The sequence below is a fragment of the Theobroma cacao genome, chromosome 10 (genome assembly GCF_000208745.1).
Source record: "Theobroma cacao cultivar B97-61/B2 chromosome 10, Criollo_cocoa_genome_V2, whole genome shotgun sequence".
Taxonomy (NCBI): Eukaryota; Viridiplantae; Streptophyta; class Magnoliopsida; order Malvales; family Malvaceae; genus Theobroma; species Theobroma cacao.
This window is the reverse complement of record NC_030859.1, coordinates 5,738,175-5,751,809: the sequence shown is the minus strand read 5'-3', so window position 1 is coordinate 5,751,809 and position 13,635 is coordinate 5,738,175.

The following is a 13,635-nucleotide window of genomic DNA, read 5'->3' as shown; positions in this document are numbered from 1 at the left end:
TGGCGTCGATGGTCGGGGCCCCTTCTCGCGTCGGCGAACTCTTCCTTGCGGCGTGGGTCAAGTCGGCTCTCCCCAACCGGCGACAGATCTGGTGGCGCGACGGGTTCTCTTACGGTCGGCTTCCCCAACCGGTAGCGTCGCTCCTCGCCTGGGTCGGCTCTTCCTTGCGGCGACAGATCTGGCGGCGTCGATGGTCGGGCTCCTTCTGGTATCGGCGAACTCTTCCTTGCGGCGTGGGTCAAGTCGGCTCTCCCCAACCGGCGACAGATCTGGTGGCGCGACTGGTTCTCTTACGGTCGGTCTCCCCAACCGGTGGCGTCGCTCCTCGCCTGGGTCGGCTCTTCCTTCCGGCGACAGATCTGGCGGCGTCGATCGGTCTTCTCTGGCCGGACTCCCTTTTTCCCTCTCCCTGAACACGCTTTCTCCTTTTCGGTTCTTTTTTGGATATCTCTCTTTGATTTCTTTTTGTGGAATTTTTGTGTGGCTGCTGGGATTTTTGTTGCAGGTTTTTTTTTTTCGAAATGCTACAGTGCCCCCTCTCCTTTATACCCGATTCCCGGGTTCTGGAGGGGGCACGCCCCATTGCCTTGTCCCTGGGCACCCAGGGGCAAGTTCCACTATTCTGCCAGACGCGAATTCTTCGCGTCTGGCAGGTGAGAGAGGTGCCTGGCAGGGTGCGTCCGCACCCTGCCAGTCGTACCTCTCTCCCCCTTTTTTTTCATCATTTTTTTGTTTATTATATTTTTAATTTAGTGTCTACACTTATGAAACTGGCCCAAGCTAGTGACAATCTTTTATAAGGAAAACAATCAACCTATGTGTAGTAAGCCTTCCTCAAGAATCAAGATCAAGGTCCCACACTCTTTCCCATACAAGAGCAATAAAGCAGTTCATGGAAATATGACTACAATATTGTGACCTTAGGATTAAGTGATCTAATGTCTTTACTTACCACACAGTTTGAAAATGCTGCAAGCATAACAGGAGTTGGGGGCATGACTTGCAATGGATGTTGCTATACTCTAGAAATGTTACTAGATAGAGCTCAGAAGGAAAAGGCAAAAGAGAAACAAAAGGATCTAATGATTAAGGAGAATCAACTTCAAGGCTAAAAGACAGGGTTAAAAATTGCTCCAAATGTCAAGTGTAAAGAGTCGATGTCAAAAAAGGAGGCTTGTGAATTTTTAAAATTCGTTAAACATAATGAATACAGTGTAATGGAACAATTACAATAAGGAATCCTATCATGTTCAATGATGAAGAAATTTTACCTAGTGGATGAGGGAATTATAAGGTTCCCCTAATAACAACCAAATGTAAATCCCACGCTATAGCCAAGGTAATGATTGATAATGGTTCATCCTTAAATGTTATGCCTATGACCACATTGGTTAAATCACCTGTTGATATGTCTTCCATGAAGATAAGCCATATGATTGGGAAGGCCTTAGATGGGACCAAACGAAATGTGGTAGGTGATATCAAGATACCAATACAAATTAAACCTTGTACTTTTGCCATTGAGTTTTAGGTCACGGACATTACACAATCTTATAATTTTTTTTATTGGAGTGTCTATGGATCCCCATAGTAAGAGTTGTACCATCATCTCTTCATCAAAAAGTCAAGTTCATAGGAGACAAAAAGTTGGTCTATACTTGTTACTCAATCACTTACTAATCCATATGTGGAAGGTACTAAGGAAGTAATTAAATGTTCCTTTAAGTTTTTTAAATTTGTCACTGCTACTTATGTGGGTGAAAGGTCTAAAATACCCACTCCACACTTATCAAAAGCTTCCAAAATGATCATTAAGCAAACTATTGGAAGAGGACGTCACGAAGGGTTCAGTTTGGGAAAAAGGTTGCAAGGAATCAAAAGACCTTTATTGGTGGTAAGGAGTAAGAAAAGATTTAGCCTTGGGTATGAGCCTACAAAAAAGGAAATACTTGAGATAATGTTCGAGAAGAAGAAGAGAATGGCTCGTCTCAAAAGAATGGAACCAAAAAATATGAAGATATATTTTTCATACCTCTATGAGACTTTTCGTTTAAAAGGATACATTCATCCAGATTTACCAAAAAGGAAAGATCATGAGTATGAAACTGTAATTAATATAGTGGCAGAAAAACAATCAAAGGAAACACCATAGATATACATAGGACTCCCTAGTTTGAAGTTGAGTTATTGGACGATCATGGAGCTACCGATCATCCTCACATCTTCTACAAAGTAATAAATCAAACCCCTTAATGCTTATGCCTAAGAGCTTAGGAAGTATTTCTTCTATGTACTATGGGCTTTTATTCAATATTATTTAATAAAAAATGACACATATGGTGCATGTTCATAATTTTCTTACGCTAATTGATTTCCATATCTTTGCTTTCACACCTTTTCAATTTAAACTGCCATTCTTTTGCTTCTATATTTCCTATATCGTTTCAATTCATTTATTTTCAAGTTTCCAAGTAATGAATATAAGAATAGAGATGATAATGATCTCGAATTTAATTTCAAAAACGATACATATGTTGGTGAACTTGAAGAAGATGTTAATGATTTTCCTTTATCTCCTAAATTATTGAGATTGGTTGAGTAAGAGGAAAAACAAATAAAACCTCTTCATGAGTCTACAGAAACAATTAATTTAATGAGTGAAGAGAATAAAAAGGAAGTCAAAATTGGCACAAGTCTCTCTTCTTCTGAAAGACAATAATTAATCAGGTTATTTCATGAAAATGTGGATGTGTTTGCAAAGTCTTATCAAGATATGCCAAGGTTGAGTACAGATATTGTGGTGCACAAGTTACTTTTGAAGTCAGAGTGCAAACCAGTTAAATAAAAATTAAGACGAATGAAATCGAAAATGTTATTAAAAATCAAAAAAGAAGTGAAAAAGTAGTTTGATAAAAGATTCTTAGATGTGGCTAAGTATCTTGAGTGGGTGGCTAACCTAGTCCTCGTTCCTAAAAAAGATGGAAAAGTTCAAATGTGTGTAGATTATCGAGATTTGAATAGAGTGAGCCCAAAAGACAACTTCTCTTTGCTTCATATTGATACCTTTGTTGATAACACAACCAAGCATTCCTTATTTTTATTTAGGGATGGGTTTTCAAGACACAACCAGATTAAAATGGATCCAGAAGACATGGAGAAAACTACATTTATGATAATGTAGGGCACATTTTGTTTTAAAGTAATGCCTTTTGGTTTGAAAAATGCCAGAGTTATTTATCAAAGAGCTATGGTGACTCTTTTCCATACATGATGCACAAGAAAATTGAGGTGTATGCGAATGATATGATTGTTAAGTCTCATAAAATAGAATATCATACAGCCAATCTCAAAAAATTGTTTAAGAGATTGAGGAAATTCCAACTCAAATTAAACCCAACTAAATGCATTTTTTATGCTACTTTAGGCAAATTTGCCTCCTCTTAGAACGTAAAAGGAAGTAAGGGGCTTTTTAGGGCATTTGAATTATATCGCTCATTTTATATCTCAATCAATTGCTAAATGTGACTCCATTTTTAAACTTCTTCAAAAGCAAAATCCAGGTGAATGGAATGAAGAGTGCTAAAATGCATTTGAAAAGATTAAAGAATATCTCTCAAAACCACCAATATTGGTACCTCCAGTTCTAGGAAAGCCACTTATCCTATTTGTGATAGTATTCAAGAAATCTATGGGTTGTGTGTTAGGACAACATGGTAAAAATGGGAAGAAATAACATGTCGCTTACTATACAAGCAAGAAATTCACAAAGTATGAGTCTAACTACTCGTTAATAAAAAAATGTTATGTATTGGCTTGGACAACTCATCGACTCAAGCAGCATATGCTATATCATACTACTTGGCTCATGGCCAAATTGGATCTAATTAAGTATATCTTTAAGAAACCTTCTTTGTCAAGAAGGACAGCAAGATGGCAAGTCCTACCTTTGGAGTATGATATTGTGTGCATATCCCAACAAGCAATTAAAGAGAGTGCGATTGCTGACTTACTCGTAAACCGAGTTGTAGACGATTATGAACCCATGAAGTTCAAATTTCTAGATGAAGATTTAATGGTTATATTCCAGACTAAGAAAGAAGAATTAACATAAAGCAAAGTTTGGAAAATATTTTTTGATAGAGCTTCAAATGCCATGGGGCACAGTATTGGGGTAATTTTGATTTCACTAGATAGGAAGTACTACCTTGCAATTGCAAGGTTAGGGTTCCCATGCCCTAATAATGTCGTAGAGTATAAGGCATGTGTTGTGGGCCCTCAAGTAGCAATTGAAAGAAAAATTGATGAACTCAAAGTGTATGGAGATTTTACATAAATAATTTGTCATCTACAAAGAGAATGAGAAACAAGAGACTCAAAGCTTATTTTATAACAAAAGTATGTAGCATAATTGATTAAAAAGTTTGATAAGATACACTTTAATCACCTTCCTCAAGATGAAAATATGATTGTTGATGCTTTAGCAACATTGGTAGCAATGTTCAAAGTAGGCACGAAAGTTAAGGTTAAGCCTATTAAGATAAGTTTGCAAAAGTCACCTACACACTGTTCTAGTGTAGAGGAAGAGATTGATGGAAAACCTTGGTATTATAATAGTTTACAATATGTCAAATACTGACAATACCCTAAAAAAGCTTCTAAAAATTACAAAAAGATCATTAGGAGATTAGCTATGAGTTTTCCCTCGATGGTGAAATCTTGTACTAAACAAGTCGAGATCAAACATTGTTAAGATGTGTGAGCACTGTTGAAGCTTCAAAAAATCATCAAGGAAGTTCATGAAGGTGATCGTGGAACACATGCAAGTGGACATATGATGGCCAGACAAATCATGAGGGTTCATAACTATCAGTTGACAATGGAAAATGATTGCATCAATTTTGCTAGAAAGTGTCATAAATGTAGATTTACACAGATAAGATTCATGTTCCTCCAACTTCTTTAAATTTCTTACCACCTCCATGGCCTTTCTTTATATGGGGAATGGATGTAATTGGACTTATCACTCCCAAAGCTTTGAATGGACATCAATTCATCTTGGTGGTTATTGATTATTTTACAAAATGGGTAGAAACAGCCTCTAATGCTAATGTAACACAAACAGCTGTCTGCAAGTTCATCAAGAAAGAGGTGATTTGTGGATATGGACTCCTAGAAAAGATTATTTCAGATAATGCACGCAGTCTCAATAATACAATGATAGATAAAATTTGTGCTCGATTTAAAATCAAGCATCATAATTCTACATCATATCACCCAAAGATGAATGGAGCTGTAGAGAATGCCAATAAGAATATCAAGAAATTGTAGCAAAAATGAGTGAAGTGTACAAAGATTGGCATAAGAAATTTTCGTTTGCCTTACATGCTTATTGAACATCTATACACACGTCCACAGGGGCTACCCCCATTTTCTTTAATGTATGGGATGAAGGTAGTAGTATCTATTGAAGTCCAAATTCCTTCTTTGAGTGTTTTGAAGGAGGTTGAATTAGAAACAGTAGAATGGGTGCGCACTTGCTATGAGCAGCTAAATTTGATTAAGGGAAAAAGAATTACGACACTTTGTCATAGCCAATTGTATCAATAGAAAATGGCACAAGCACATGACAAGAAAGTTCACCCCCGATGCTTTTGAGAAGGAGAATTGATTTTAAAGAATATTCTCCTTATTCAAGAAATGGGCACCAAATTGGCAAGGCCCGTATATGGTAAAAAAAGGCTTTTTTAGGAGGAGCATTGATCCTAACGGAAATGGATCGGGATGATTTGCCATATCTAATAAATGCTAATTTAGTCAAGAAATACTATGCCTAAAAAAAAGAGTTCAAGGTAAAAACCTGAAAAGGGAATTTGAATTCAAAAAACAAAACAACAAAAAAAAAGTTCAAGGTGAAAACTCGGAAGAGTAATTTGAACCAAAAAACGTGCAGAAGTTGAAAACCTAAAAAGGCTACTTGAGCACAAAGATGGATAATAGGGGGCAAGATGAGGTGCAGATGCAAAAACAAGACAATGGCAAGAGCTAATAGGAAATGTTCAAAAGGAACCAAGGACATCAACAAATGTTTTGCTTTGAAGGATTTTCGAATTCAGTTTGTTCATAATTGTTCAAATATTCATTACTTAGATGTTGTATCCTTTCTTGGAATTTTGACCTTTTCTCCACTACATTGAATGTAAATCATGTCTTCCTTGATATCTTCATTTTGTTATTTCTTTACTTTCCCACGCACGCTCAAAATAAAAAGAAAATAAGACGAAAAAGAGAGTGAGTACATGAATTAGAGATTATATGGACAAGTACCTTAAACTTACACAATAAAAACTTTATTCAGCATTTGCTCAAGACTCTCAAAATTCAAAGTTCGTATAAATTTGAAAAAAGAACAAACAAAATCAACATAAAATCAAAAAAGTTGAGAAAATCTCTGAAGACTGCTTTCAACCCATGCCCACTAAGAATTTTATTAGTAGCCAAACAGAAAAAATGAACACAAAGGTAAAAAAAAGAAATGATGAATTAAGAAAAAGAGAATTTACCTAACTTAGAAAAATTTTGAGAGTAAAAAAAACCTGAAAAATTTTGGCAAGAGATGAAGTAAAAGAAGATAATGGATTTGAGATTGAGAGAAAGAGGTGTAAACTGATATTGATTTTCCAAAAAGAAAAGAATTGAATGTAAAAGATAGGTTTTTTTAGGTTGTTTCAAAGGTCATAGCTTCCCTTATTTTTTGGGCTTCTATACTTTTAATCTTCCTTTATTTTGTGGGCTTCTTTCTTCTTAATTTGTTTTAATTTGTTTTTATGCAATACACTTTAAATAGCGTAATTAAGTGAAAATGTTTCAAGAGTTATATGATAAATTTAGTTACATTAAAATAAATTTAGTTAAAATTATGTAGTAAAAGCTCAAAAATGTTGTAGTGTCTAGATCTGAACAGTTTTTAAATGATTTTGAATTTGATTGATCTTGGTTATAAAGGTCCAAAGTTCACATGGAGGAGGGGCTTAGTTTCAGAAAGAATAAATAGGGCTTGTGTAACAAGAGTGGCGTTTATTATTTCAGAAAGTTATAGTCCATCATATTGTCTCGAGTCTAGTTTGATCATTGGTCGGTACTAGTCTTATTGAGAGACAGTCGATGTGAACATAGTCAATCCAGTTTTCACTTCCAAGCCACTTGGCTAACTCATAAAGAATTCAGGAATTTTATTCAACAATTGTGGGGGAAATCAAGTGATTTTTAAACGGATATGTCGAGTTTTACTGATAGAGCCTGACAAAGGAATAAGGAGGTGTTTGGAAATATTTTTTATAGGAAAAAATGATTGTTAATGTGATTGGGTAGAATTGAGAAGTTATTGGAATCTCGACCATCCATCTTGACATCTTTGAAAAATAAAGCATAGTCTAAGGGTAGAATATTAGAATGTGCTCCAGCAAGAAAAAGCTTTATGGATGCAGAAGGCTCATACGGAATGGCTTAAATTGGGAGATGGAAATACTAAATATTTGCAACTTAGAGTGATGTGTAGAAAAAATAAGCTGAAATATTGTGTCTTCAAGATTTAGATAGAACTTGGAGCGATGACCAGACAGCTCTCAAATCTCAAGCTATGGCGTTCTATAAACAACTTTATTCTAGAGAGAATGATATGGTTCTATTATATCCAATTGGAGGTAAGTTTCCTATGCTTACCAACGCTAACTCTTTAAACCTGGTTAGACCAATTAAGGGGAAGTACATGATGCTTTGTTTAAAATGAAGCCACTCAAAGCCCTTAGAATAAACGAGTTTCATGCACTATTTTTATAGTCACAATGGTCTATGGTAGGACAAAGCTTGATTAATTATGTTTCGAATGCCTTTAAAAGAAGTGAGATTGGTGATAATATGTGTAGATCCTTAATTGTTTTAAGTTTGAAAGTGGCTTCTCCCGAGTATATCTCTCAATTTTTCCCAATTAGCTAGTTTCTTATTGTTTTTAAACTTTTGATGAAAGTAGTCACAAACAGATTAAAGCCAATTATGAGTTCACTGGGTGCAAGGACACAGGCAAGTTTCATTCCAAGAAGGCAAATCACTTTCAACATAATTATAGCACAGGAAGTCATGCATTTCTTCTGAAAAAAAAAAGGTAAATCTCGACAAATAATGCTTAAGATCAACTTAGAGAAAGCATATGATACACTTATATAGGAGTTTATCCATGATACCTTATTGGATGCTAGAATTCCCAATAAGATCATCGATATTATTGTTCGTAGTTGACAGTGCAGCAATACTAAAGTATTATGGAATAGATCCCATTCTGACGCTTTTATTCCATCTTGAGGTGTGAGATAAGGTGATCCACTTTCACCTTACTTATTTGTTTTGTATATGAAGAGGCTTGCTCATGGGATCAATGCAGTGATGTCACAAGGGTTATGGAAACCAGTTAAGTTGAGCCTATGGTGTCCACCACTAACCCACTTATTCTTTACAAATGATCTTATACTTTTGGCAGAAGCCTCAGTCTCTCAAATGCAGATTATAGAGGGGGTTCTAGTTGATTTTTGTGCTTGTTCAGGGGAACGAGTAAGTGTGGAGTAGTCATTTTTTCGTTGTTCTAAGAATGTCAAGAGAGGTTGTATTAATAGCTTAAAAGCTTGCTTGAGTTTTAGCTATTCGAATGACATGGGTCAGTATCTTGGAGTACCGTCACTTAAAGGTCAAAAAGGGCTAAACACATTTAGATATTTGATAGATAAAGTACGAAGTAGATTGAGCTCTTGGAAAGCATATTCTCTTTCTTTTGTAAGTAGACTTACGTTGGTCAAATCAGTGCTTGCAACTATACCTTACTACACCATGCGAACAATTTCAATCCCTTTGGAATGTTGTGAAAAGATTGAAATATTGTGTAGGAATTTTATTTGGGATGGTGATTCAAGCAATCAAAATGTACATCTTATTCGGTGGCTTCATTTATGTAAGCCTAAGGAAAAAGGTGGGATGTGCGTTCGACATATGAAGTTAATGAATGATGCTTCTCTTTTAAAGTTGACTTGGCAATTGGTGACACAGCCTGATGCACTATGGGTGCAGTTATTGAATGGCAAATACAACTTAAGTGCATCTTGGCATCTTGAGAATATTCAACGTTCTGGTGCTTCGGCTCTATGGTCCTCATTGAGTCAATTATGGCAAACTTTTAATAACAATATAAGATGGGCAATCAGTGATGGGCTTATTGTGAGGTTCTAGAAGGATGTTTAGCTAGGTGATGCGCCACTTGCAGTAACTGGACATGTGTTAGGTGATCTAGAATTAGAGAATAATTATGTTTGGGATATTCTACTGCCGAATGGTGAGTGGAATCGAAACCAATTATTGAAGTGTCTCCTAAAGGAAAAGGCAATGTGGGTTGCAAATTCTATCTTGCCCACGTTAGCTTTTCGCCTAAATGACATACTGGGCTCTTTCTTCCTCAGGTAAATTCACTATATCTTCTGCTTATGATCCCTTAGGAACATATCATTGTAGGATTATATATTGAACAGTGGCGTGTGGAACATAGCTTGGAAATAGCAAAGGCCTCATAAGATTCGAATGTTCCTACTACAATGTCTACATGGTCGAATTCTCACTAACAAGGTGAGACAACGTCGTCATATGGTGGATGATCCTAAATGTTTGCGATGCAATATGGAAGATGAGTCTATCCTCTATTAATTGAAAGATAGTCCAGTTGCAACTTCGGTATGGTTAAGACTTCTATCACAGAATGACTATAATTAATTTTTCCTGCTTCCTCTAACAGAATGGTTAGTGAGTAATCTTAACAATCATAAAATTATAATGCATGGCAGCCACTGGTCTATCACTTTTATTACAGCATGTTGGTACCTATGGAAATGGCGTAACTCTTAATGCTTTTGAGGAGAAAAAGATTCCCATTGAAAGACAACTAAATGTGATAAAGAGTATGACAGTTTTGATTCACACTACTTTCTTTCTGTTGGATAACATTAGTGATTCGATAACTAGAAGAGAGGAAGTCCTCATTGTTGGAAGCCTCCGCATATAGGGTGGTTTACAGTGAACTCTAATGGTGCATACTGGCACACTTTAGATACAACGACTATGGGGGGAGTTATTTGAAATTTCGATGGAAATTGGCAAGAAGGCTATGCTATGAAATTGGGTAAGTGCTCAACATATCGAGCCGAATTGCGGGTGGTCCATGGCCTCAGGATAGCATGGGATTTGGGGTTTAGAAAAATATGATTGCAAGTTGACAATAAGATGGTGGTACAGGCCCTTACTTCAACTACAACTCATCCGTTTGCAAACTCAGATTTAATTCAAGTAATCAAAGAACTAATGCAATGGTAATGAGAGGTGAAGGTATTTCATATTTATCAAGAAGGAATTATGGTAGCAGACAACATGGCAAATAAAGGTTTTTCTTTGGAAGAGAGTTGTTTAATTTCTGATAGTCCTCCAATTGAAACTAACAGATTGTTGATGAACCATACCTTGGGGGTTTGCTTCCCCAAAATGATTAAATCATAATGATATTCCCACTTAAAAATAATAATTTTAAACTAATTGATTAACTAATTAATTAGTTAATTAAATTAACTAATTTATAAAATAATTTAAATTAACTAATTTAATTCTGTATAAAATATTTAGTAATTTTACATATTTTAATATTATTTTGTCATGCTATTATTTATTATTTTAAGGAATAAATTGCAAAGTTAAAATTTTATATTAAAAAGAATGTAAATTTATTCAATTTTATATTTTTACATATAAGGGTAATATTGTAAATTTATACTACGTTCCAATAAAGTGTTTTCGAACCAAACATTATAATATAATCTTTCCAGTAATCATATTCCCTACAACCATCACTTTACCATTTTATACCAAACGTTGCAAAATTATTTTCTCAACAATCACATTTCCTACAAAATACTAAACAACACATTAGGTTTAGTTTCGTAAAAGTTAGTTTTTGTTTTGTTTGTTTGTTTTTTAATTTTAGTTTGGTAAATTGGATTAATAATTAATAGAGCCTAAATTAAATTTGTAGGAAAGATAACTACTCATGTATATCCCTTTTTTGTATGTATTGAATTTGTACCTTTTAATTAGAGATGCCAATGGGTATTTTATAAGCAAATGCGTTGATTATACAATCTGATTTAAAAAGTTAGAGTATGTTATAATCGGGGTTCAAATAGTAAAACTATTACTTGTCACAAATTTAGGTAGGTTTTAGATAGATATATTAGGGTACCCATAATCTAAATTCGATTATAAATAATGATTTTTAATATTAAATTTTAGTTTTATATATATATTTGTTTACAAATTTCCTTATAATTAATATAGTAGTTACTAAAATTCTTTAATTGCTCTAAATATGATTTTAAACTTTACATTATTTTTTATAAATTAATTATAATTATTAATTTAATTTTCATTAATTTATTTAATTGGTATAGGATTTTAACGGACAATCTAAGATATTTAGGTACGAGTTCGAATAACACTTCAAAAAATTAATTGAGTATTTATAAAATTTTCTTACCTTTTCAAATAATAAAGTTCAAGTTAGAATACTTAAAAAATAATGAATACCCTATTTGTTGATATCTCTATTCTTTAACTCTTGAAACCAACTCAACTAGGCATGTACCTAAAGAGAAAATAAAGGACATTTTGCTTTAATATAAATTTATATATGAATTATAAAAGGAGGCTTGAAAAATGTGATCTCAAGGCCGGCAGCTCAAAAGCCAGAAAGTGACGTGGCCAATAGTAATTAATTATGAATAAAAAGATTTTAGCTACTAATTCTTGCAAGTAATAAATGTTGAAGTAGTAACAAAGCACCAATAATTATGGGTTTTGAGAGAAAAGTGATATGATGTTTGATATCTCTTATCCTTTTAATTTTCATATGGTAATGCTGTCAATGTCTTTGAATTTAAACAATGTTTGAGTACTCATTGATTGCTAATTGGAACATCACCTTGCATTGGTTTGTTAGTTTGGACAAATTTAAGAGCCTTCTCTTAGGATTTTTTTTGTTTGTTTGCTTTCAATTAATCAATAAAATTGTGATGATAAATCTAACAATTAATGGTTGCAACTTGTTTTTTTTTTTTTCTTTTGAAAAAAAATATCCCATTTACTAACAATGGGTCTATTTAGCTATAAATAGTTAGTAATTGAAAGAAACTATATCTTTCAAATTTTAATCTGATAAAATTGGACAGATGTAATGAGAAAGAGTTTGATGTTATCACTAGATTTCACTCAAACTTAGAGGAAAATTTTTGAAGATGGTGATAAGACTTACAATGCTATATATGTAGATATCCATATATGAAAGTCAAAATTTAAGATAGTGATAAGAATTAATTTGTTACTAATCTGATTAATAAATGTTCATTTTAAACTCGATTCTTGAAATAAAAAAATACATACATCTATATTCATACTTGCATCTAAACATTTGACTCATCGATTATTGCATGATCTCCAAAAGTAGAGTTCGAATCTCCTTTCCTCAAATTCAGAAAATAAAAAAATACATCTATATTCATACACAACAAAGCTTGACTAACAATTATTGAAATCTAATGATAAATAATATGTCGTGAAAAATAAATATTCATGCACAATAAATTTTATTTACTCTAAGAGAACTCAAATTTTAAGATGTGTCATTAAATAAATGAAAAGGTAGTGGGTAATATATGGCATCTTGTTCAACTGAAGGATAGATTATGACTTCTGCCACTGTCAATTCAAAGTGTGGTCTGCCATAATTCCATGTTGTTTCTAATACCAAGTCTTTTTCCATCAATCTTTACATTAATTATCCCAAATGAAATTGAATGTTGGATTCAACATTTCTCTATGTTTTGTTTTTCTTCATATAATTAGTTAATGTTAGTGCAAAAAAAAAAAATACAGAGATGTCACTTTAAATATTAGTATACCATATCCATATCCAACTTTTTCGTACATTTTTTACATTCGCATACGTCACAACTCAGAATTAAATATAAAAAAATACTTAATTATTTGATTTTGTAATAAATGCATGAATACCTAAATTTGAAAAGTCTAAGTTTGGTTTCCTTCCTCCACTAAATTTATTCCAAGAATTGACTTAATTATTGAAAAATATCACCAAAATCTCTTTGATAATTTTTCTTTGGAAATAAAAAAGAAAGATTCAAACGAATCAAACCCTATTTTTTAAACAAAAAGATTATATACCAACCAATAAATCAAATGATCAAATACTCTTTGATATCTTTTAACTTTGTCTTCAACATGGACCAAGCAACATGTAATAAGCGGAAATCCATACACATGAAAGTAGTTGTACACCAGCTTGGTAGCTAAATTCTCATTTTAGAATTTAATGTTTGTCATTCCAAGATTCAATTTATTATTTTGTTTAGATTAATATATAAATTTTTTATTTTATTCATTAAAATAATATTAATGATAAAAATTTGTAAATATAGATAAAAGGATTAACAGTTGCTACATAAGATAATCATTAACAAATATATATATATATATTATACTATA